Raw genomic sequence first — 22,801 nt, forward strand, 5'->3', positions numbered from 1 at the left:
TAACTTGTTTTTGCAGGGCATGTTGTGATGTGATATGGTCAAGACATGATGTGATATAATTTGTTGTATGAGATGATCATGTTTTGTAACCGAGTTATCGGCAACTGGCAGGAGCCATATGGTTGTCGTTTTATTGTATGCAATGCAATCGCCATGTAATGCTTTACTTTATCACTAAGCGGTAGCGATAGTCGTAAAAGCAATAAGTTGACGAGACGACAATGATGCTACGATGGAGATCAAGGTGTCGCGCCGGTGACGATGGTGATCATGACGGTGCTTCGGAGATGGAGATCACAAGCACAAGATGATGATGGCCATATCATATCACTTATATTGATTGCATGTGATGTTAATCCTTTATGCATCTTTTCTTGCTTTGTTTGACGGTAGCATTATAAGATGATCCTTCACTAAATTATCAAAGTATAAGTGTTCTCCCTGAGTATGCACCGTTGCGAAAGTTCTTCGTGCTGAGACACCACGTGATGATCGGGTGTGATAGGCTCTACGTTCAAATACAACGGGTGCAAAACAGTTGCACACGCGGAATACTCAGGTTAAACTTGACGAGCCTAGCATATAACAGATATGGCCTCGGAACACGGAGACCGAAAGGTCGAGCGTGAATCATATAGTAGATACGATCAACATAGTGATGTTCACCATTGAAACTACTCTATCTCACGTGATGATCGGACATGGTTTAGTTGATATGGATCACGTGATCACTTAGAGGATTAGAGGGATGTCTATCTAAGTGGGAGTTCTTAAGTAATATGATTAATTGAACTTAAATTTATCATGAACTTAGTCCTGCTAGTATTTTTGCAAATTATGTTGTAGATCAATAGCTCGCGTTGTTGCTTCCCTGTTTATTTTTGATATGTTCCTAGAGAAAATTATGTTGAAAGATGTTAGTAGCAAAGATGCGGATTGGATCCGTGATCTGAGGATTATCCTCATTGCTGCACAGAAAAATTATGTCCTTGATGCACCGCTAGGTGACAGACCTATTGCAAGAGCAGATGCAGACGTTATGAACGTTTGGCTAGCTCAATATGATGACTACTTGATAGTTTAGTGCACCATGCTTAACGGCTTAGAATCGGGACTTCAAAGACGTTTTGAACGTCATGGACCATATAAGATGTTCCAGGAGTTGAAGTTAATATTTCAAGTAAATACCCGAGTTGAGAGATATGAAGTCTCCAACAAGTTCTATAGCTAAAAGATGGAGGAGAATCGCTCAACTAGTGAGCATGTGCTCAGATTGTCTGGGTACTACAATCGCTTGAATCAAGTGGGAGTTTATCTTCCAGATAAAATAGTGATTGACAGAATTCTCTAGTCACCATCACGAAAGTTAGTAGAACTTCGTGATGAACTATAGTATGCAAGGGATGACGAAAGTAATTCCCGAGCTCTTCGTGATGCTGAAATCGACGAAGGTAGAAATCAAGAAAAACATCAAGTGTTGATGGTTGACGAGACCACTTCAAGTGTTGATGGTTGATGAGACCACTAGTTTCAAGAAAAGGGCAAAGGGAAGAAGGGGAACTTCAAAAAGAGCGGCAAGCAAGTTGCTACTCAAGTGAAGAAGCCCAAGTCTGTACCTAAGCCTGAGACCAAGTGCTTCTACTTCAAAGGGACTGGTCAACTGGAAGCGGAACTACCCCAACTATTTGGTGGATAAGAAGGATGGCAAAGTGAACAAAGGTATATTGGATATACATGCTATTGATGTGTACTTTACTAGTGTTTATAGCAACCCCTCGGTAATTGATACTGGTTCAGTTGCTAAAGAGTAGTAACTCGAAAACGGGAGTTGCAGAATAAACAGAGACTAGTAAAAGGCGAGGTGACGATGTGTGTTGGAAGTAGTTCCAAGATTGATATGATCATCATCGCACACTCCCTGTACTTTCGGGATTAGTGTTGAAACTAAATAAGTGTTATTTGGTGTTTGCGTTGAGCATGAATATGATTTGATCATGTTTATTGCAATATGGTTATTCATTTAAGTTAGAGAACAATTGTTGTTCTGTTTACATGAATAAAACCTTCTATGGTCATACACACCAACGAAAATGGTTTGTTGGATCTCGATCGTAGTGATACACATATTCATAATATTGAAGCCAAAAGATGCAAAGTTAATAATGATAGTGCAACTTATTTGTGGCACTGCCGTTTAGGTCATATTGGTGTAAAGCGCATGAAGGAACTCCATACTGATGGGATTTTGGAATCACTTGATTATGAATCACTTGATGCTTGCGAACCGTACCTCATGGGCAAGATGACTAAAACGCCGTTCTCCGGAACTATGAAGAGAGCAACAGATTTGTTGGAAATCATACATACAGATGTATGTGGTCCGATGAATATTGAGGCTCGTAGTAGGTATCATTATTTTCTGACCTTCACAGATGATTTGAGCAGATATGGGTATATCTACTTAATGAAACAAGAGTCTGAAACATTTGAAAAGTTCATATAATTTCAGAGTGAAGCAGAAAATCATCGTAACAAGAAAATAAAGTTTCTACGATCTGATCGTGGAGAAGAGTATTTAAGTTATGAGTTTGGCCTTCAGTTAAAACAATGTGAAATAGTTTCACTACTCACGCCACCTGGAACACCACAGCATAATGGTGTGTCCGAACGTCGTAATCGCACTTTAATAGATATGGTGCGATCTATGATGTCTCTTACTGATTTACCGCTATCATTTTGGGGTTATGCTTTAGAGACGGCTGCATTCACGTTAAATAGGGCACCATCAAAATCCGTTGAGACGACGCCTTATGAACAGTGGTTTGGCAAGAAACCAAAGTTGTCGTTTCTTAAAGTTTGGGGCTGCGATGCTTATGTGAAGAAACTTCAACCTGATAAGCTCGAACCCAAATCGGAGAAATGTGTCTTCATAGGATACCCAAAGGAGACTGTTGGGTATACCTTCTATCCCAGATCCGAAGGCAAAACTTTTGTTGCTAAATTCGGAAATTTTCTAGAGAAGGAGTTTCTCTCGAAAGAAGTGAGTGGGAGGAAAGTAGAACTTGATGAGGTAACTATACCTGCTCCCTTATTGGAAAGTAGTTCATCACAGAAACCTGTTTCTGAGACACCTACACCAATTAGTGAGGAAGTTAATGATGATGATCATGAAACTTCAGATCAAGTTATTACTGAACCTCGTAGATCAACCAGAGTAAGATCCGCTCAAGAGTGGTACGGTAATCCTGTTCTGGAAGTTATGTTACTAGACCATGACGAACCTACGAACTATAAAGAAGCGATGGTGAGCCCAGATTCCGCAAAATGGCTTGAGGCCATGAAATCTGAGATGGGATCCATGTATGAGAACAAAGTATGGACTTTGGTTGACTTGCCCGATGATCGGCAAGCAATTGAGAATAAATGGATCGTCAAGAGGAAGACGGACGCTGATAGTAGTGTTACTGTCTACAAAGCTAGAATTGTCGCAAAAAGGTTTTTCGACAAGTTCAAGGTGTTGACTACGATGAGAGTTTCTCACTCGTATCTATGCTTAAGTCTGTCTGAATCATGTTAGCAATTGCCGCATTTTATGAAATATGGCAAATGGATAAACAAAACTGCATTCCTTAATGGATTTATTAAAGAAGAGTTGTATATGATGCAACCAGAAGGTTTTGTCAATCCTAAAGGTGCTAACAAAATATGCAAGCTCCAGCGATCCATCTATGGACTGGTGCAAGCATCTCGGAGTTGGAATATACACTTTGATAAGTTGATCAAAGATATAGTTTTATACAGACTTGCGGTGAAGCCTGTATTTATAAGAAAGTGAGTGGGAGCACTACAGCATTTCTGATAAGTATATGTGAATGACATATTGTTGATCGGAAATAATGTAGAATTATTCTGCAAAGCATAAAGGAGTGTTTGAAAGGAATTTTTCAAGAAAGACGTCGGTGAAGCTGCTTACATATTGAGCATCAAGATCTATAGAGATAGATCAAGACGCTTGATAAGTTTTTTCAATGAGTACATACCTTAACAAGATTTTGAAGTAGTTCAAAATAGAACAGTCAAAGAAAGAGTTTCTTGCCTGTGTTACATGGTGTGAAATTGAGTAAGACTCAAAGCCCGACCACGACAGAAGATAGAAAGAGAATGAAAGCCATTCCCTATGCCTTGGCCATAGGTTCTATAAAGTATGCCATGCTGTGTACCAGATCTATTGTATACCCTACACTGATTTTGGCAAGGGAGTACAATATTGATCTAGGAGTAGATCACTGGACAGCAGTCAAAATTATCCTTAGTGGAATAAGGATATGTTTCTCGATTATGGAAGTGACAAAAGGTTCGTCGTAAAGGGTTACGTCGATGCAAGTTTTGACACTAAATCTAGATGACTCTAAGTCTCGGTCTAGATACATATTGAAAGTGGGAGCAATTAGCTAGAGTAGCTCCGTGCAGAGCATTGTAGACATAGAAATTTGCAAAATACTTACGGATCTGAATGTGACAGACCCGTTGACTAAAATTATCTCACAATCAAAACATGATCACACCTTAGTATTCTTTGGGTGTTAATCACATAGCGATGTGAACTAGATTATTGACTCTAGTAAACCCTTTGAGTGTTGGTCACATAGAGATGTGAACTATGGGTGTTAATCACATGGTGATGTGAATTTTTGATGTTAAATCACATGGCGATGTGAACTAGATTATTGACTCTAGTGCAAGTGGGAGACTGAAGGAAATATGCCCTAGAGGCAATAATAATATAGTATTATTTATTTCCTTATATCATGATAAATGTTTATTATTCATGCTAGAATTGTATTAACCGGAAACATAATACATGTGTGAATATATAGACAAACAGAGTGTCACTAGTATGCCTCTACTTGACTAGCTCGTTAATCAAAGATGGTTATGTTTCCTAGCCATAGACATAAGTTGTCATTTGATTAACGAGATCACCTCATTAGGAGAATGACGTGATTGACTTGACCCATTCCGTTAGCTTAGCACTCGATCGTTTAGTATGTTGCTATTGCTTTCTTCATGACTTATACATGTTCCTATGACTATGAGATTATGCAACTCCCGAGTACCGGAGGAACACTTTGTGTGCTACCAAACGTCACAACGTAAATGGGTGATTATAAAGGTGCTCTACAAGTGTCTCCAAAGGTACTTGTTGGGTTGGCGTATTTCGAGATGTGGATTTGTCACTCCAATTGTCGGCGAGGTATCTCTGGGCCCACTCGGTAATGCACATCACTATAAGCCTTGCAAGCATTGTGACTAATGAGTTAGTTGCGGGATGATGTGTTACGGAACGAGTAAAGATACTTGCCGGTAACGAGATTGAACTAGGTATCGAGATACCGACGATCAAATCTCGGGCAAGTAACATACCGGTGACAAAGGGAACAACGTATCTTGTTATGCGGTCTGACCGATAAAGATCTTCGTAGAATATGTGGGAGCCAATATGGGCATCCAGGTCCCGCTATTGGTTATTCACCGGAGACGTGTCTCGGTCATGTCTACATAGTTCTCGAACCCGTAGGGTCCGCACACTTAACGTTACGATGACAGTTTTATTGAGTTTTGATGTACCGAAGGAGTTCGGAGTCCCGGATGAGATCGGGGATATGACGAGGAGTCTCGAAATGGTCGAGACGTAAAAATCGATATATTGGACGACTATATTCGGACTTCGGAAAGGTTCCGAGTGATTCGGATATTTTTCGGAGTACCGGAGAGTTACGGGAATTCGTATTGGGCCTTAATGGGCCATACGGGAAAGGAGAGAAAGGCCTCAAAAGGTGGCCGCACCCCTCCCCATGGTCTGGTCCGAATTGGACTAGGGAAGGGGGGCGCACCCTTCCTTCTTTCTCCTTCCCCCTTCCCTTCTCCTACTCCCACAAGGAAAGGAGGAGTCCTACTCCCGGTGGGAGTAGGACTCCCCCCTACGGCGCGCCTCTCCCCTTGGCCGGCTGCCTCCCCCTTGCTCCTTTATATACGGGGGCAGGGGGCACCCCAGAGACACAACAATTGATCCTTAAGATCTCTTAGCCGTGTGCGGTGCCCCCTCCACCAGATTACACCTCGATAATACCGTCGCGGAGCTTAGGCGAAGCCCTGCGTCGGTGGAACATCATCATCGTCACCATGCCGTCGTGCTGACGAAACTCTCCCTCAACACTCGGCTGGATCGGAGTTCGAGGGACGTCATCGAGCTGAACGTGTGTAGAACTCGGAGGTGCCGTACGTTCGGTACTTGATCGGTCGGATCGTGAAGACGTACGACTACATCAACCGCGTTGTGATAACGCTTCCGCTGTCGGTCTACGAGGTTACGTGGACAACACTCTCCCCTCTCGTTGCTATGCATCACCATGATCTTGCGTGTGCCTAGGATTTTTTTTTGAAATTACTACGTTCCCCAATATCATCATGTTTATATGTCCATGTCATGCTCATATTGTTCTAGCTGTATCATGTTGTTCAGGCTATGTTGTTCGGATAATATAATGTTAATCCGTGTTTAACCTGTAATTGCCATGCTGTTGTATGTCTTGAATGCTTCAGGTTATTGTGAGCTTGCAAGTACATTCAATGTACTGACCTGGCGTGTCATGCCAGTTTGCAGGTCATGCCTGATTTGATTGCTTGCTTGTCTTGGTTTCCGTTCGTGCGAGCTAGGATAAGCGTTCCAGCCAGAGTCCCTGCGGAGTGGAGTTCACCACCGTCGTCGTTGTTCCGCTACTTCGAGTTGTTCTGCTGGTTGCATAGAGCAACTGGGGATGGCGTAGTGTCGCCGTGCTGATGTTATTCATTGTAATATCGGAGACCTTGTCATATTCATGTAATAATAGAAAGGTGGTTTGTTCTATGCTAAGCAGTGCCGTATTCCAGAAGACTTCTCCTCGATCTCTTCGCTGGAATACGGGGCGTTCCGGTTTCTCTGAGCCGGGGTGCCACAGCGCTTGGTATCAGAGCAGGTCTGGCTGTAGGACGCCCTAGTCAGCGCGAGTGGTAGACACCGGTAGAAATCGGTAGTTTAAAGTCCGGCCTGGTTATTGCATTTGGTTGCTACATTTGTTTGTTGCATAGCATGCATATAGCCTTAGTATTTGTTGCTAACGGTTTATCTGGTGAGTGTAGCTGGCATCGGTTCAGATCCACTACAGCTTAGCCTTTGCATTTCTCAAGTTTTCTTTTCTTGCTTGTTCTTCAGTATTTGGTGTCGTTTCTGTCCCAGCAGAGTGATGCCAAGTGATTCCAACACCGTTTGCAAAAATGGTGCTCAGGTATCTCGCCGATATCCTCCTTTCAGCCCCGCCTATCGTTTCGGTGATGGACATGCTTCTATCCCGAATCGCTCTTTTATTTTGTCGTGTTGGCAACCCTTAATGATCTTAGTTATCAAGAAAGGGCAATGTCAGCAGCCTCAGTTTTACCCAGCTATCCTATTTCTTGGACGAGTACGGATCTTTTTCTATACGCTCGATAATAATGTGGTTGCGACCTTCGTGTCCCACTACATGATTACCGAGTGCGTCCACGCCTCCGAGCTAGTCCTGGTTGCTACCTAGCTAAGCTCGCACTTGGTGTAGCGATGTTTACACAAATTCTTCCACACATTTATTCGTCCTCGTGCACACCGTGACATCATGCTAGATCGTAGAACCGGAGATCCCGCGAGATTTGTGTGCTTAAGTAGGCATGCATATTGTGTGACTAGCAGTAATATGTGACATTGATTGTGTGAATTGATTGTTGTTGTGTGCTTTTGTTTAAGTTGAGTTTTCTTTTGCTTCTTTCTTTTTGGGCCCCGGTGTTGCATTATTTTTCCCCTATAAAGAGTTGCTCAACTGACATCGGACTCAAAGAAGCAACAAGGAGTTTAATATTTGGAAAACTCAACTAAACCGAATGGAATTCTCAGCCGACTGCGTGAAATGGAGAATGTCTGATTTTGAGGCTGATAATCAATTTTGCATTAGTGTGCACTCCTCGCAACAGTACAAATAACTCAAGTCTACATCAGTACAAAATCCTCACAGCAATATGATCAAGCCAGCAGCAAGACATGTCAGGTACAAGATCAACGGTATATTTTCAGTCAAAGGTATGGATCATATACAAAATTTTGGCTCAGCAATGCATGATTGCTTAAAATATGTTATCATTCGAAATAAAGTCAGAATGTGATATGCTCAAGGAAGACAGTCAAACAAATTTTCTCATGCAAATACTCAGCCACAGAATATTATGGGCATGTGTGTAGATTTCAGTCTGCATATTAGTATGAAGCTTTGGGTGTAAGAAACACAGTAATCTTTCACACGCTATCAGAAGAAATTTATGATGCAAGGCTCCTCAATTTTCCTCAGCATGATATGTGAACAATTTCCGGTCCAAGATACTTGGTCTTTCTCAGCAAGATACCTCGGTAAACGCTTCTGACAGACAAAAATGAATTTTTCTCAACAAGCATATCCGACGAGAAGTCTTCTCAAGTACGGTACTCAGGCTTCTCCAGCACAATAATCAGACCAAGATTTGTGTGTAAGCTATAGAGCCTTCTTCTGCACGATACCCAGACAAAAGATTTGAGCAGAAGTTAACAAGTCTTCCTCGGCAAGCTACTCGGATGGTTTCTCTCATAAGTCGATCAGTCCGTGTCAGTACCACACAATTGCACCGTCCTCAGAGATTATGCGGTGCGTTGGCAATATATGGCAGTACATCTCAAGAGTCAGATCAGTGATATTTTTGGTCAGAAGTACAAATCAATCAAAATATATGCCTACCTCAAGGATCAAGTGTTCGGTTGCATATGGTTCTTACACATATGGTGAGCATGCATCCCCAATCATATCCATCACTCATACGAGGTAGGCAAGGATCCAACAGATATACCTAAGGAAAGTACGGATCCCACAGCCTCAGGAATCATGCAAATGAAGATAAGCAGAGATACACATCTTATGTAATACCAGGATCGACGAGATCTGGATAAGACATCACAGAATCAACAGTCTTGACAGTGGCCACCAAGGCCAATATTCCCGTATCGACAAGGAGATCTCATGAACTCTTGTATGGTTGACCTCAACAATGAGCTTTGTATAGCTACAAGCCCCAGAATATGTCATATACGTGCGGAACCCAAGCACCAGGAATAATGACAAAAATATTGCACTAGCCACAGCCATGGTCCTACGAAGAATCAAGGACAGGTGTGGCCAAGCTATTTCAGTAAGATATCCTGACAAAGAAAATCATGACCGTCAAAAGGACGAGACTGACAGCAACGGTATGATGATTTTTGCATGACCATCAGGGTCCGGATACCCAAATCAGTTAGTGGCCAGATTACATATGGAGCCACAAAGGCATACCCTCAGAGGATTACTCTGCTCTACCAGGATTTCATATCCCGCTGACCCGATTAAAATGGTTAGTGTGGAATATCCAAGTCTGCTCTGTCAGATCCAAGATTCTTTTGCAACCTCAGAAGTTTGACTTCAGTGGCAGCAGTAAAGCATCTCGCGACCTATTACCACATCTGGGTATACTGACAAAATGAGAAAATAAAAAGCCGAACAATCAGCTCATACCAGGTATATCCATTGATGTAACTAAGTACCCGGACAGCCTATCATGAAGAGTATCTTCCCACCAGCTTACCTGTCAGGATGGTCCCAATTGTTAATATTTGAGGTATGGTACAGTTATAAGAATATACCCTATTATGTTCTCACGACAAAAGGCAGTCAAATCTTTGGTACATATCTCATGATCGTGCCAAAGGAATAAATCAGTACCACCTATGAGCAGTCAGATTCCGTCAGAAGATGGCCATGATTAATTCTCAGCATTTATTGAACCAAGAAGGCCTGCATTTATTTAAGGCAACCCCATGACAGAAGTAAAAAGGTTTTCATGGAAAAATGAAATTTATACTCAGACTCATTGGATATCACCGCAGATATGAGAAAATCAACGTCAGCAAAAGGATGTGGTATATGAGCAAAAACCTATCAGGATTTGGGAAAGGTGAAGCAAACCACCCCAGAGCAAGGGAAGTTGATCATCCAAAATTCTTGGGGGAATAATAAATAAAGGAAAAGGATACCCGAGTTGGAAACGGTGTCCTAAAGTCATACTTGTTCCCTGAGCAACCAAATCTCGAGGACGAGATTTCTTTAAGGGGGGAAGGTTTGTAACAGCCTAGTTTTTGGCCCTTTTCTTTTTCTTTTAATTTAATTGGTTTTTGCTCTGTTTTTCTTTTTGGAGTGGTTCTGTGGCCTTTCCACTTGGGAAATCATCTTCATTTCCTCTCCCAAGTGGCTCATCATTCTCAAAACCTTGCCAAGATCATGGCACTCCACTGCTTGACCAAACCCTAATTTCTTTTTCTAGGGAAAGTTCCTTTTTATATTAAAGGAATAACCCTGTCTGCCCTAGGTTGTGAAGCAACCTATATTTCTGTCCATCCAAAAATTCCCAAATAATTCTCATAATTTCTTTGGGTCATATATTGCTTAAATATGCCCAAACTTTCCTGTCCTAGCCTAAGAATAATTCCCCAATAATTATTCTTCATTTCTGTCCAGAGTGACACTTTGTGAAGGAATTGTCATTTATCTTATCTTGATTGCTCCCAAACTTGTTGGGCATTCTTTTATGTCCAAATAGTTGCCACATGCCAAAATTTAACTTTATTTGCCTAGCCAATCTTCCTCAGTGATTTTTCAAAGTTTCTGTCAGATAGAAGCCATTGTGAAGGAAGTGCTAGCTAGGGTTATCCACATGAGTTGAAATTTGGCATGCCTCTTCATGTGCTCATATAATTACCCTCCTCCAAATTTCAGCCCCATCCAATCAACTATGTGAGCACAGGACCAAATCTTTGATTCTCGCAATATTTTCAGGTTGTGAAGCAAGTGCATTTTATATTACTTCAAAAATCCTGATAAATTACTAGATTGTGATTCTACCCTTATAACTTCTCTCCACCAAATTTGGCACCATTTCACCTAGCCAACATTTCTCCAAAATTCTTGCAAGATTCTGGTCCGTGAAGAGAGCTGTGAAGGAAGTACCAATTTGGTGAATCCAATTGGTATGAAATTTTTACAGCTTCTTACTGTGACCAAATCACTAAGCCTTGACAAATTTCAGATCAATTTGATACCCCATGTGAGTGCACCATCATGATCTTGATTCTGGACTAAATCTGCAGTTGTGAAGCAACTATGATTTACCTTGGTCCAAATCTTCTCAAAGTTACCAGGATGAAAGTCTTTCTTACCTTAAACCTCGCAGACAACTCCATTGCTCCCAATCACTTCCCTGTGAATCAGCAGTTCACGACCAAGTTTACTGCAGTAAACTTCAGAGGGTGATTACCATTTAACCATAGCAGTTTTCACCGAACTACTACCGCGGTTGTAACCTACCCAGGAAGGACTTACCACTAGACAACGTTTGCCAACCCTTGGCACCTTCTCCTCGCCAGCTCACGCGGTGACCACCGCTTTGGCATGCTTTGGCCACGCCCAGCACTTCTTCTTGCTCGGGCCCCTCCTCTGCTCGGCGTCTCAGCGAGCACGGGCCTGTCCATCGTGTTCCCCGCGTCGTCGCCGTCCTCCTGGTGCCATCTCCCCCTCCGTCCGCTTCTCCGTCGGTGCTCATCGCCGCGCGCCCACGGGCGCATTGTGGACGACCGAGCATTCAAGGCGTTTGGTTTCTTTCTCCCCTGCGCCCTCAGCCCCTCTTGCCCTGTGCACCACTGTTGGTCGTCCGCTCTTCCCTTGTCGCGTTCCCATGCCTCCCCGTGATCGCTGCCGTCGTCAGAGCCTTGGCCGGATCCCAACGGCGGCAACCGGCTCGGCCTCCCTCGCCCCGCCTATATATATCCCTCCTCGCGGCCTCCCGAGCTCACAATCGACCTCACCACACTCCTCTGACCCCGCCCCACCTCTTCCCCGAGCACCGGAGCCCCTCTGCTCGTCCTCCGTCCGCCATGGCCACCGCGGTGCTCCGGCTAAATTCAGATGAGCCGAGCCTCCTCACTCCATTCTGCCGCCACCACTCTCTTCCCCACTCCTCGGTGGACCTCTCCCACCCCTCGCCCACTCGCCGGAGTAGCAGAAGCCTTCGTCTTCAAGTCCAACCGCCGCCGGAGCCGCCTCTGTTCCCCTCTCCTCGCGGTCGTCCTGCCCCTCCCCAGTGCCGGCTAACCTTGGGGACGGGTGCGGCCGGTCCTCTCGAGCCCACCGGTGGCGTCACCCTCACCGGAGACGGCTGGAGCCGGCCGGCCCGTCGCCGGTGACGCGCCCTCCCCTGCCTCCTCTATCCCGTGCAGGAGCAGGACGAGGAAGAAGAAGACAGAGGCCAGGCGGCCCCTCTTCTCCTCGCGGGCCCCGCGTGGCAGCCTCAGCCCCGTTGACCCAGGTACGCTGACGTGGATAAGTGGAGGCGTAATCCACTGATTACGTCTTCGCTTTTCGAAAGCGTAGTTTCGTCCTTCTTTAGATCAGAATGCGCTTTCACTCATTTGAAAGCGTATTTTCTTTCTGTTTCAGCATGGAATACTTTTCCAGAGGAGAAGGCATATTTCTGCCAAGTGCACGTTCTCGTTTTTCCGGCTGAGGGCCTGTTTGTGATGATTTTATTACAAATAGGTCCCTGGCAGAAAAACAACTATAACTTTTTGATCCTAACTCCAAATGAGGTGATTCCAGAGCCCACTTCTTTGTTTCGTCGAGCCTGTTGTGTTGGTATCATTTTCACCATGTGACAACATTCTGAAAATGACCATTTTGTCCCTGCCATTAACCAGTCCCTTTCGAGAGAGAAGTGTTTCCGGTGAATCTTTCTGCGATCTTTCCGCACAACTTCCTAGTGTATTCTTCATCCCCAGGCAAGCCACAACCACCATTTGCATGATAGCCATGCAGTAGCATTGGTGTTCAACTTGAATCTTTAATAACTGTATGCTTGTTTTGCTATTGTTGTCGTTATTTCGGTTATGCTTATGGATCGGTGGTTACCATCATGCGTTGCTTTCTTCCACTCTGTTATCATGAATTATTTGCTAGTATTACTTTCACATTGGTCATGATTGATAATAGTACATGTTGGGTTGGTCATGTTCTTCGATGCATGACTAACGTCGGTTACCGAGTATCGTTAATATGCATTGTTCCTTTGCTGTTAGTTGATTAAGTGATTACTCGGTAATGTTATTGATGTATTCTTGCATGGTATTTATTGTTGATGCTAATGGTCATGTTATGAGTAGTGTTGTACTTATAATATTCATGCTCATCATTATGGTATGCTCAGTTGGATATGATTCATTGTTGATATGGTGGATAGTTATGTTGCACCCCATGCTTATGTTGATAGCATGCTCATGCCTTGTAATTGCATCATGTTATTTTATCATGGCTCAGCATATTGCATTCAAGTTTAACTGGATTAAATTGAACTTGAACAACTGTTGGCTGAGTCATGGTGCCACCATATCGAGCTAACCAGTGCAACCACGCTTACCTTTATGGGAAGGTCCTAACTGGGTCTATTGTCATGCCTCTCGCCGGTGCCTCCAACGAGGGAAGGTTATGGGCGCGCGCTACCCTGATCAGGTAGGCGGACATATGCCTTGTGTGCCCGTTGTTTTTGTTGTTATGGATCCTTGTCCCCGTTTGGGACCTTTTTGCCACGATGGTGGCCGTTTTGCCACGACGGTGGCCGTTGGTGTCTTTGGTAGACACGGGGCCACCCAGGACTAGCCCAGTGGGGAGTGAGTCGGAGTGGCCGGGAGAGTGTCATGGCAGTAGATCGGTTTTGTCGGAACGCCGTTGGTCCACCCGAATGGGAGTGCGAAGCCATGGGTTCCGTGGTGTGGGTATAGTGTACTAACCTCTGCAGAGTGTATATTAAATCTATCGATAGCAGCGCCCGCTGATAAGGGCCCAGTTCGTTTCGGTCACACTGTGGGTCAACAGTGTTAATAATAATGTGCTTAATAACAACCCCAATTCGATGATGAGATAAGTTGGTTATGTGATCCGTGAATCATCAACGTTTGGTTACGAGGTAACCCGTTGAACCAAGTGTGGTTCTGTTTGTGATCCGTGAATGATCACCGTTTGGTTACGAGGTAACCCATTGAACCAAGTGTGGTTCCGTTTGTGATCCGTGAATGATCACCGTTTGGTTACGAGGTAACCCGTTGAGCCCAGAGTGGTTCCGTTTGTGATCCATGAATGATCACCGTGGTATCGAGGATATCGAATTGTTGGATATTCGTGATGTTGTGCGAGAATCATGGGTGTGACACCCCAAAATTTTGGCCTTGTTTTATCTATTAAAATGTTGCCAGGAAATAAAACTTTTCCATTTGTCAAGATTTACCCTTTTGTTATTGTGGATTTTTACTTCAAGTGGAAAAACCTTCAAAGGTATTGTTGGACTTGTTTGCTCTCTATGATAAAACAACTTCTTTATCAGTGGATTTAAATTTGCAAAAATTTATTTTCTCAGAGTTTTATTCTTTTAAAATGATTTCTTTTGCATTTGGAGCCTGTTTTGCACTGCAACCACTTGACAAATGCATTTAAAATTTCCACCAAAATTTGGGGATGTCATGTGATGTTTCCACATCACTTTTATGCAAAAATACCTTCTGGCCATTGGAGATTTTGAGCTCTACACCAACTTTTCCAATCTGGTCCAGTAGGCACTTTTGCACTACAACCCATTTAAATATTTCTTTAAAAATTCTTCCAAGTGTTTGGAGATGGCAGTGGATGCATACAATTCATCTTCTAGCAAAAACCCAGTGATGTTCTTTGAAAAATTTGAGTGGATCAACCTCTTTTGCATTCTGGTCCAATTTGGAGATTTGTACTGCAACCTTATTTTTCTTTGCTCTAGTAACCCTGAGCTTTTTCCTACTTGTAGCCCTCCCTACCAAACTCTTAAGTCCAGGAGATTGGGCTCATTGGAGGTTTTGAAGTGCATGCTTTAAACCCTTTTTCTTTCTGTCCAGAACTGGAGTTTTGCAAAACTTGCACTAACAAGTTTCTGGTTTTGCTCAAGTGATCTTACCACCATCTCCTGCATCTAAAGAGACCCTGATCTGGAGACTTTGGCCACTCCAAGAGTTGCCTAAGCACACTTGGCATTCTGTCGAACACCTGGTGTGCACAGTCTGTTTTGGCATGAGTTCTTTGTTTGCACTGTGGACTTGCTCCAATGACCCAAAAATCTTGTCCACTGAGCTCCTAGCCACCCCTACCCTTGTTCTGTTCTTTGCCAGCCTCACCCGAGCTCTCTAGAACGCGCTGGCATTTCGTCGAGCAGGTGCCGTGCGTGCTCTGGGCGCGCCCAGAGCGCACGTTTTGCACGCGCGTGCACTGAGCCGACACGCCGCACTGCCGCACTCGACGCGACCCGTCCCTGGCCCCTACTGCATCGCTGAACCGCGCACGAGCCCGCTCCCTGCTCCACGGCATCTCTGGCGCCCTGCAGCGCTGCTGGCAGCGCCCTTGGCGGCACGCCGGCGTCGGCAGCGGCCTCTGCCATGTTCGGCACCGCCCAAACCACACCAGCGCGCCAGCTGCCCCTGGGAATAGCTCGATCCTATCCCAAAGCTCGTCGGAACGCGTTCGTCGCCGCCACGACGCCCTGCAACTATAGAAACGGCTGTCGCCGGTGATCTTATCTTCTGCCGCCGCGGAGCCAGCCTAGTCACGCTATAAAAGGGGACCCCGAGCCCCTCCGAGCACTCAGGCGACATCAGACCCTCCTCGTAGAGCTCCCCTAGCAGTAGATTGACCGGAGAGGACCGTCTTCACCAACTCCGGCCAGTTCGGCCGCCGCTAAGCTCCGGTGCGATTCGTCGCAGCCAGCCACCCTTTCGCCCAACCAATGCCACCAGTAGCTCCCCTGGTCCTTGCGGAGCTGCCCAGCTACCCAACTTCGATCGGAGACCACCGGAGCACAAAAAGCACTTCGCTACCGTAGCCTCTCTCCGCCGCGGAGCTCGCCGCCGGTGACTCCTTCCACCTCTGACGACCCAACAACCACCTAGGGGACCACCTCGGTCTGGCCGTTCCATCCCCGCCCTTGGATGCCCATGAGGCGCTGCCGTTCGTCGATGGCGATCGCCGGAGCCCCGCTCCCGTCGGGTAGAAGAGAGGAGGAGGAGGGAAGAAAGGCCAAACCTGACCAGTGGGCCCTCTGGAACCACTGTCAGTGACCCGCGCGGCCGTCCTCTCTCTGTTTAAGTGAAGGCGCATAACTCCCGAGTGCGTCTCCTCTGCTGCGAAAGCGTATTTCTTCTGAATCATTTTCTTTTCTGGTTTTATTTAAAAACAGACTTTGACCAGACTTTGACCAGCTATAACTTCTAAAATAAAGCTCCAAATGAGTTGATTCTTTTTCCTACCTCTCTCAAATTTCATCTAGTTTATTTTAAGATTTATTTCAAAAATATTTGAGAAAACTTTTGGTACTGTGTTTGAAATATTTGTTATTTGTGTATTTTGCAAAATAGGATTTTGGAGAAAAAGGAAAGCTTCCAATAAGTGCATCCTTTGCATACTCTTGAAGGCAAGCATTTCTGAACTCTGGCATAATATTTTGTTGTGGTGTTTTGATACGATCACAACACCTTTTGACTTGGAGTATGTGATAGCTTTATGTATCGATATAGTCTCATGCATGAGCACACTTTGGAGTTGTTTTGTGATCAGAGATGGATGCACTAGTGACTTGGATCATCCTCGTAAGCTCCTCATGCATACTGGAAGGAAGCCGGGAGACTCGTGGTCTTGGGTAGACACGAGCTTGTCCCTAGTCCCTCGTCGAGACGAGTATGTCCGGTATGGCATGGTGAGGCTTGAGGAGTGGTGATTCATTTCACAAATGGTAATATTGTTGGAGGATACTTGGACCACCTATGTCGGTCGCAGATCGAGTCTTGATCAGTAGCTTCCCTATTTGTTTGGTACCACCACTTGTCCCGGTCGCAGACGGGGTATGGTTCAGTAGGTTGTCAACCCCTTTCCAAAGCACACACCGTACAGAGAGGCCATGGTGGAAGATACCGGGTGCATCCGGTAGGCAGGCCACCTGGTCCGGGGGCATGGGTGTTTCCGGTTGGGACCAAGAGGGGGGGCACCCCCTTAGAGAGCACGAATAGAAATTTGATCCCATGCTACGTCGAGGTTGTAGCCTCCCCACTTAGAGTTTCGCTTGGCAGGTGTCGTGGGTGATTCCAGACACCGGTGAGTTAAGCTGGTGTGTGCAGGTCAGGCGTGTTTTCAATTAAAAGACCGTAGACGGAATTAGTCCCGATGGACTAAGTAAACCCGTTACTCGTGGGAAAATGGTACTCCCTCTGCAGAGGATATATCCTGTTGGATAGTCATGTTCTTGAGTAAGGACCACATTCTGAGTTAAATCTAGTAACGGTATTCGGATGGAGAACGATTTAGCTAGAACTCAGTGACGGTTTTCGAATGGAGACACGGCTAACTGGATCACAATAACGGTATTCGGATGGAGATACGGCTTGATTAGACCAAATTATCGGTTTTCGGATGGAGAAACGACTGAACTAAATATTATTCATGATTATGGCACATATGGATTATGATCTTTGTTATTTTGGACTAACCATTTATATTATGTATTTTATTGAGTATCCCTGGGATGGTTCTACCTCCTGGATATTCGCTGTGAATATTCTCTTATAAGCCCTTTCTGTGGTGTCGCTCAGACGCCCGACTGCGGCATGCTTGTTGTTCATTTACCTTTTATAAGCCCTTTATGTGGTGTCGCCCCGACGCCCGACTGCGGCATTATTACTATTGCAGTTTCCTCTCGAGGAGTCATTCAGACCCTCGTTTGGCACCAGTATTACTATTCTTGCAGTTTCTGCTCGAGGAGTCATTCAGACCCTCGCTTGCACCCAGTATTACTATTCTTGCAGTTTCCGCTCGAGGAGTCATTCAGACCCTCGCTTGGCACCTAGTATTACTATTCTTGCAGTTTCCGCTCGAGGAGTCATTCAGACCCTCGCTTGGCACCCAGTACTTTATATTTGTTTATTTTACCCACATGTGTGCATCATGGTTTTTCATACTTTTCGTGACAGACGTGTGATCACTTAATAATCCGGAGCATGTTTGATATATTATACCCGTGTCCTTAATGTTTGCGAGTACATTCAAACGTACTCACTGGCTTGTCCCTGGCTATTGTCTTGGCCAGATTCCTTGTGTGGAGATAAGCATCGCGGTGGCAACCTCGGAGCCTACGTGTTGACTTTTGCAGCCTCGCGAAGATAGGAGTTATCCTGGTCAGCTGTTCTTGTGGGAAATGGAGTCCCATAGACGCAGATGTATCCAACCGCTTCCGCCTTCTACCATTAGAAACCAAGTGTTGTACTCCTAGGCCTAAATGGTCTTGTACTACATATTTTTGTACCTCGCTTGGAATTCTTGTATCAAGTTGGTGCCTCATCAGCTAACAGTAAATCCTGGGGCTGGTGGGCACAAGGCCGTTTTTCTGGGAAATTATTATCTCAAAAATCCGGTCGTGACAGACTTGGTATCAGAGCCAGGCTGACCATTGGCTAATCCTATCCTGGCCAGGTCAATAAACCTAGGTTAACCAAACCACCAGACCTTAACCTAGTCCCGGCCAAGCTTCTCGCGTAAGATAGCCCCACAGTGACCCGATGCCCTTTTCGGCGGACGGTGCCCAACCTATCAGCCTAGCCCGTCGATCACGCGCCAGTGACCGACACCCAACCAGTCTCTATCGCAAGCGTGCGGAGGAAGACTCCGTCCCCTTTCCCTATAAAAAGGGCACGCTAGCCTCAAACACAGCACAACACAACCTTTTCCCCCCAAACCAAGCCACGATGCCTGGCCCCATTGTTCATAATGAGACCACAGCAACCAACCTTGGAGGTTTTGTGACCGTACTCGCAAACCTCACCCGCCGTGCCTATGTGTTGGAAGAGCCTCCTGAGTATGTTGTGTACCAGGGACCCATGTACGGTGAGAGCCGTCAGTACTGGGCCACTGTGCACATCTATGGTAGGGGTCTGTCGCTAGAACGCCCCTACAGGTTCACTTGAAGGACAACTTCCTTTGAGCCACAAGCCATCCAACTGGCAGCCCGCGAAGCTATAGTTCAACTCCGGCACCTGTCGCCCAGAGTTAACTGTCGCTCGTTCTACTACTACCCCAGTCGTGACGGGTATGGTAGGCCGCCCCAGGTTGCCAACGGAGACCACGAGACGGATCCAGCACTATTGCATCTGGTGCGCTATGTAAGCGCCCTAGAGCAACTGTTCGATCAGGTCACCCTTGATCTGATCGTAGCTCGTGGGGAACTGGTTCGCCGAGCCCCGGCGAGAAGAGAAGCGGAGCCCGACGCCGACAACCCAGTCGTGCTGTTCGGACACCCGATCGATCCCTTGAGGTCTGCGCCAGCCCTCAACCAGAGTGCTTTGGTGACCCCAGAAGCGCTTCGTCGCCTTTTGGGCACCCATTCCAACGGGATTGTGGCCAACAACCCCCGCGATGGTCATCACCATTTCCCCGACTCTGCAGCCCCTCAGCCTCAGCCAGCAAATCCCGACGGTGAGAACCGTGGAGAAGCATCGGCGTCTGCAAGGCCAGCTCACTTAGACATTAACGTAGTAGACTAAGTCGCTCGAGTTGTATCGAGCCTTAGTTTTCCTACGCTTTGTAATGATGTGGTCTTGTATCGCTTTTATTACATGCCGTCTGCTTGAGCGCCCTTATTGTTGGAGTAGTAGCCATGCTTGTGTACGTTAGCGTGCAGTTGCATCTTTAAGTTTCGGGCGCAGCTACCAAGACCAACCCCGTCGGCACCCACAGTAATGCGTCACATTTATGTGATATGTATATCTGTGCTTTTGACCCGGGAACAGGATCGGCAGCCAGTTACCCTTCACCCCGGTGGATGACCCAGCCCCGGTGCTATATAAAGGCCACTTCGTGACCTTGCCGAGCACCCCTCACCTTTGTGCGCAGCACTCACAGCCATTCCTTGCCATGTCGACCCCCAGTATTTATCTGAGAACCCCAGACGCAACCCCGGGCAGTTTTGTCAAATTATTGTGGGACTTTACCTGCAGTACTATGAGTGCCACCCGTCCACCCCAATACGAGTTGCTCAAATCGAGGATCACACCTTCCACCTCGAAATATTGGGCGGTGGTGCACATCCCTCCCGCGTACCCAAACCAAGACCCAACGGAAGTCTCCTTCGTGGGGAAATCCATGCCGACTCCGCATATGGCTATAGAAGCTGCTGCGTACGAGGCGCTCACTCGTCTTCGATTCGCAGTACCCTATGCCAGCGAGAGAGGATACTATTATTTTCCGAGTCGTGCAGCACCCGGAGGAGTTGCATCTTTTCCCGGTGGGCGCATTGAGAGAGATCCAGTACCGGCCAACCTTGCCCAGTACGTTATCGCACAGGAGCGTTTAACTCAGCGGGTAATGGGTTATCTCCAGAGCCTCGCTGATTTAAATCCTCGGATCGCTATTGGCAGACCACTGAGGCCTGACCAAGAAGGGCGCATTCATCGGCTGGTCAACCCGCTTCCCCCGATAGAAGAGGAGTGTGCCCCAGTGCCAGAGGCATTTTCTCAGGACCCTGTCTTTTTGCCGTTTTCCTTGTAAACGCCTCCGATGTATTTATTGTCCCAGTACCTGTATTTATGTGTTGCAGCATGTTCGTAAAAATTTTGTGCAACGGATCCGATTTTCTTTAGTTCCTGTTTTGTGAGCAGTTTTACTGCTGTTAGTTCGGTTTTAATTATTTCTTCTCTCGCAACATGTTTTCGAGGATGATTTCTTTCCCCGAGTCACTGCTGCATATATATTTTCACGACATAGATTTTTATTCGCGCAACATCGTATCAGCAAACTCTCAGCAGCCACCACTCGACCTCGAGCGCTAATTACAAACCCTTGAGCACATTTTTGCGCCTATCTAACCACACTCGAGGACACCACAGTCTCAGTAAGAGAGATTTGTGAGTGTTCAGTCGAGCGCGAGCTGCCCCAGCACACCGACGGCAGTCAGCCCCGAGGCCACGCCTAATCCACGTGATCGCCGCCACCGCGAAGAGCCAACACTCGAGCGGCAGCATCACGACGATCATCCAGGATCATCGCGCACAGGAGCAAGGAGAACCCCAGCAGCACCGCCAAGCCTCCGCACACCAGGACCACATACCAGTCCGGCATTGCCTCCGCCATTAGAGCCTCGGCTCGAGCTCCTGCTGGCAGCTACGAAGGAGAAGGAAGGAGAAGTAGAAGCGAGGCCAGGTGTGAGGAAGAAGAGAGAGGCACCGCGATCGTTTTATAGCCCGAGATCGGTGTACGGTGGGCAAGGTCCACCAGCGCCACTCGTCGCTCGACCGCCGGTGTTCGGAGGCGAGTGCGCGAGCAGTGCCGACAGCGCCCTGGCCCGCGAAGTGAGTGCACGCTGCACCGGCAGCAAGCACGCCGCGCACTACCACGGTACGGCCTCGATGCCCTACGAGCTAGGCATCGCCGGTGGAGGAAGCGCGGGAGAGCGCGCGGAGGAGAAGAGAGAGCCAGAGGTAGGAGAAGAGGCTGACAGTGGGCCCTGGGTCCACCTGTCAGCCAAAGAGAGCACTGTGCTCTCGGGTGCGACCAGCGTATTTTAGTAATTTAGAATTTATTCTAAATTTACTGTATCTATGCAGAAATTTCTCGTTGTCCCTAACCGTGGATTTTTCCACACTACGGCAGTGTAGCACACTGTGGTTTTACACCACTTATTGCCCTCTCACTGTAGCCGTATTGTTTATGTGCAATTGGAGGATTTCTTTGATAAAAACAAATTTATTTCAAAACGGTTCTTGTTCAAACCAGATTCTAACAAATCTCGAGGACGAGATTTCTTCTTAAGGGGGGTAGTGTTGTGACACCCCAAAATTTTGGCCTTGTTTTATCTATTAAAATGTTGCCAGGAAATAAAACTTTTCCATTTGTCAAGATTTACCCTTTTGTTATTGTGGATTTTTACTTCAAGTGGAAAAACCTTCAAAGGTATTGTTGGACTTGTTTTCTCTCTATGATAAAACAACTTCTTTATCAGTGGATTTAAATTTGCATAAATTTATTTTCTCAGAGTTTTATTCTTTTAAAATGATTTCTTTTGCATTTGGAGCCTGTTTTGCAGTGCAACAACTTGACAAATGCATTTAAAATTTCCACCAAAATTTGGGGATGTCATGTGATGTTTCCACATCACTTTTATGCAAAAATACCTTCTGGCCATTGGAGATTTTGAGCTCTACACCAACTTTTCCAATCTGCTCCAGTAGGCACTTTTGCACTACAACCCATTTAAATATTTCTTTAAAAATTCTTCCAAGTGTTTGGAGATGGCAGTGGATGCATACAATTCATCTTCTAGCAAAAACCCAGTGATGTTCTTTGAAAAATTTGAGTGGATCAACCTCTTTTGCATTCTGGTCCAATTTGGAGATTTGTACTGCAACCTTATTTTTCTTTGCTCTAGTAACCCTGAGCTTTTTCCTACTTGTAGCCCTCCCTACCAAACTCTTAAGTCCAGGAGATTGGGCTCATTGGAGGTTTTGAAGTGCATGCTTTAAACCCTTTTTCTTTCTGTCCAGAACTGGAGTTTTGCAAAACTTGCACTAACAAGTTTCTGG

The sequence above is a fragment of the Triticum aestivum genome, chromosome 2D, assembly GCF_018294505.1.
Source record: "Triticum aestivum cultivar Chinese Spring chromosome 2D, IWGSC CS RefSeq v2.1, whole genome shotgun sequence".
Lineage (NCBI taxonomy): Eukaryota > Viridiplantae > Streptophyta > Magnoliopsida > Poales > Poaceae > Triticum > Triticum aestivum.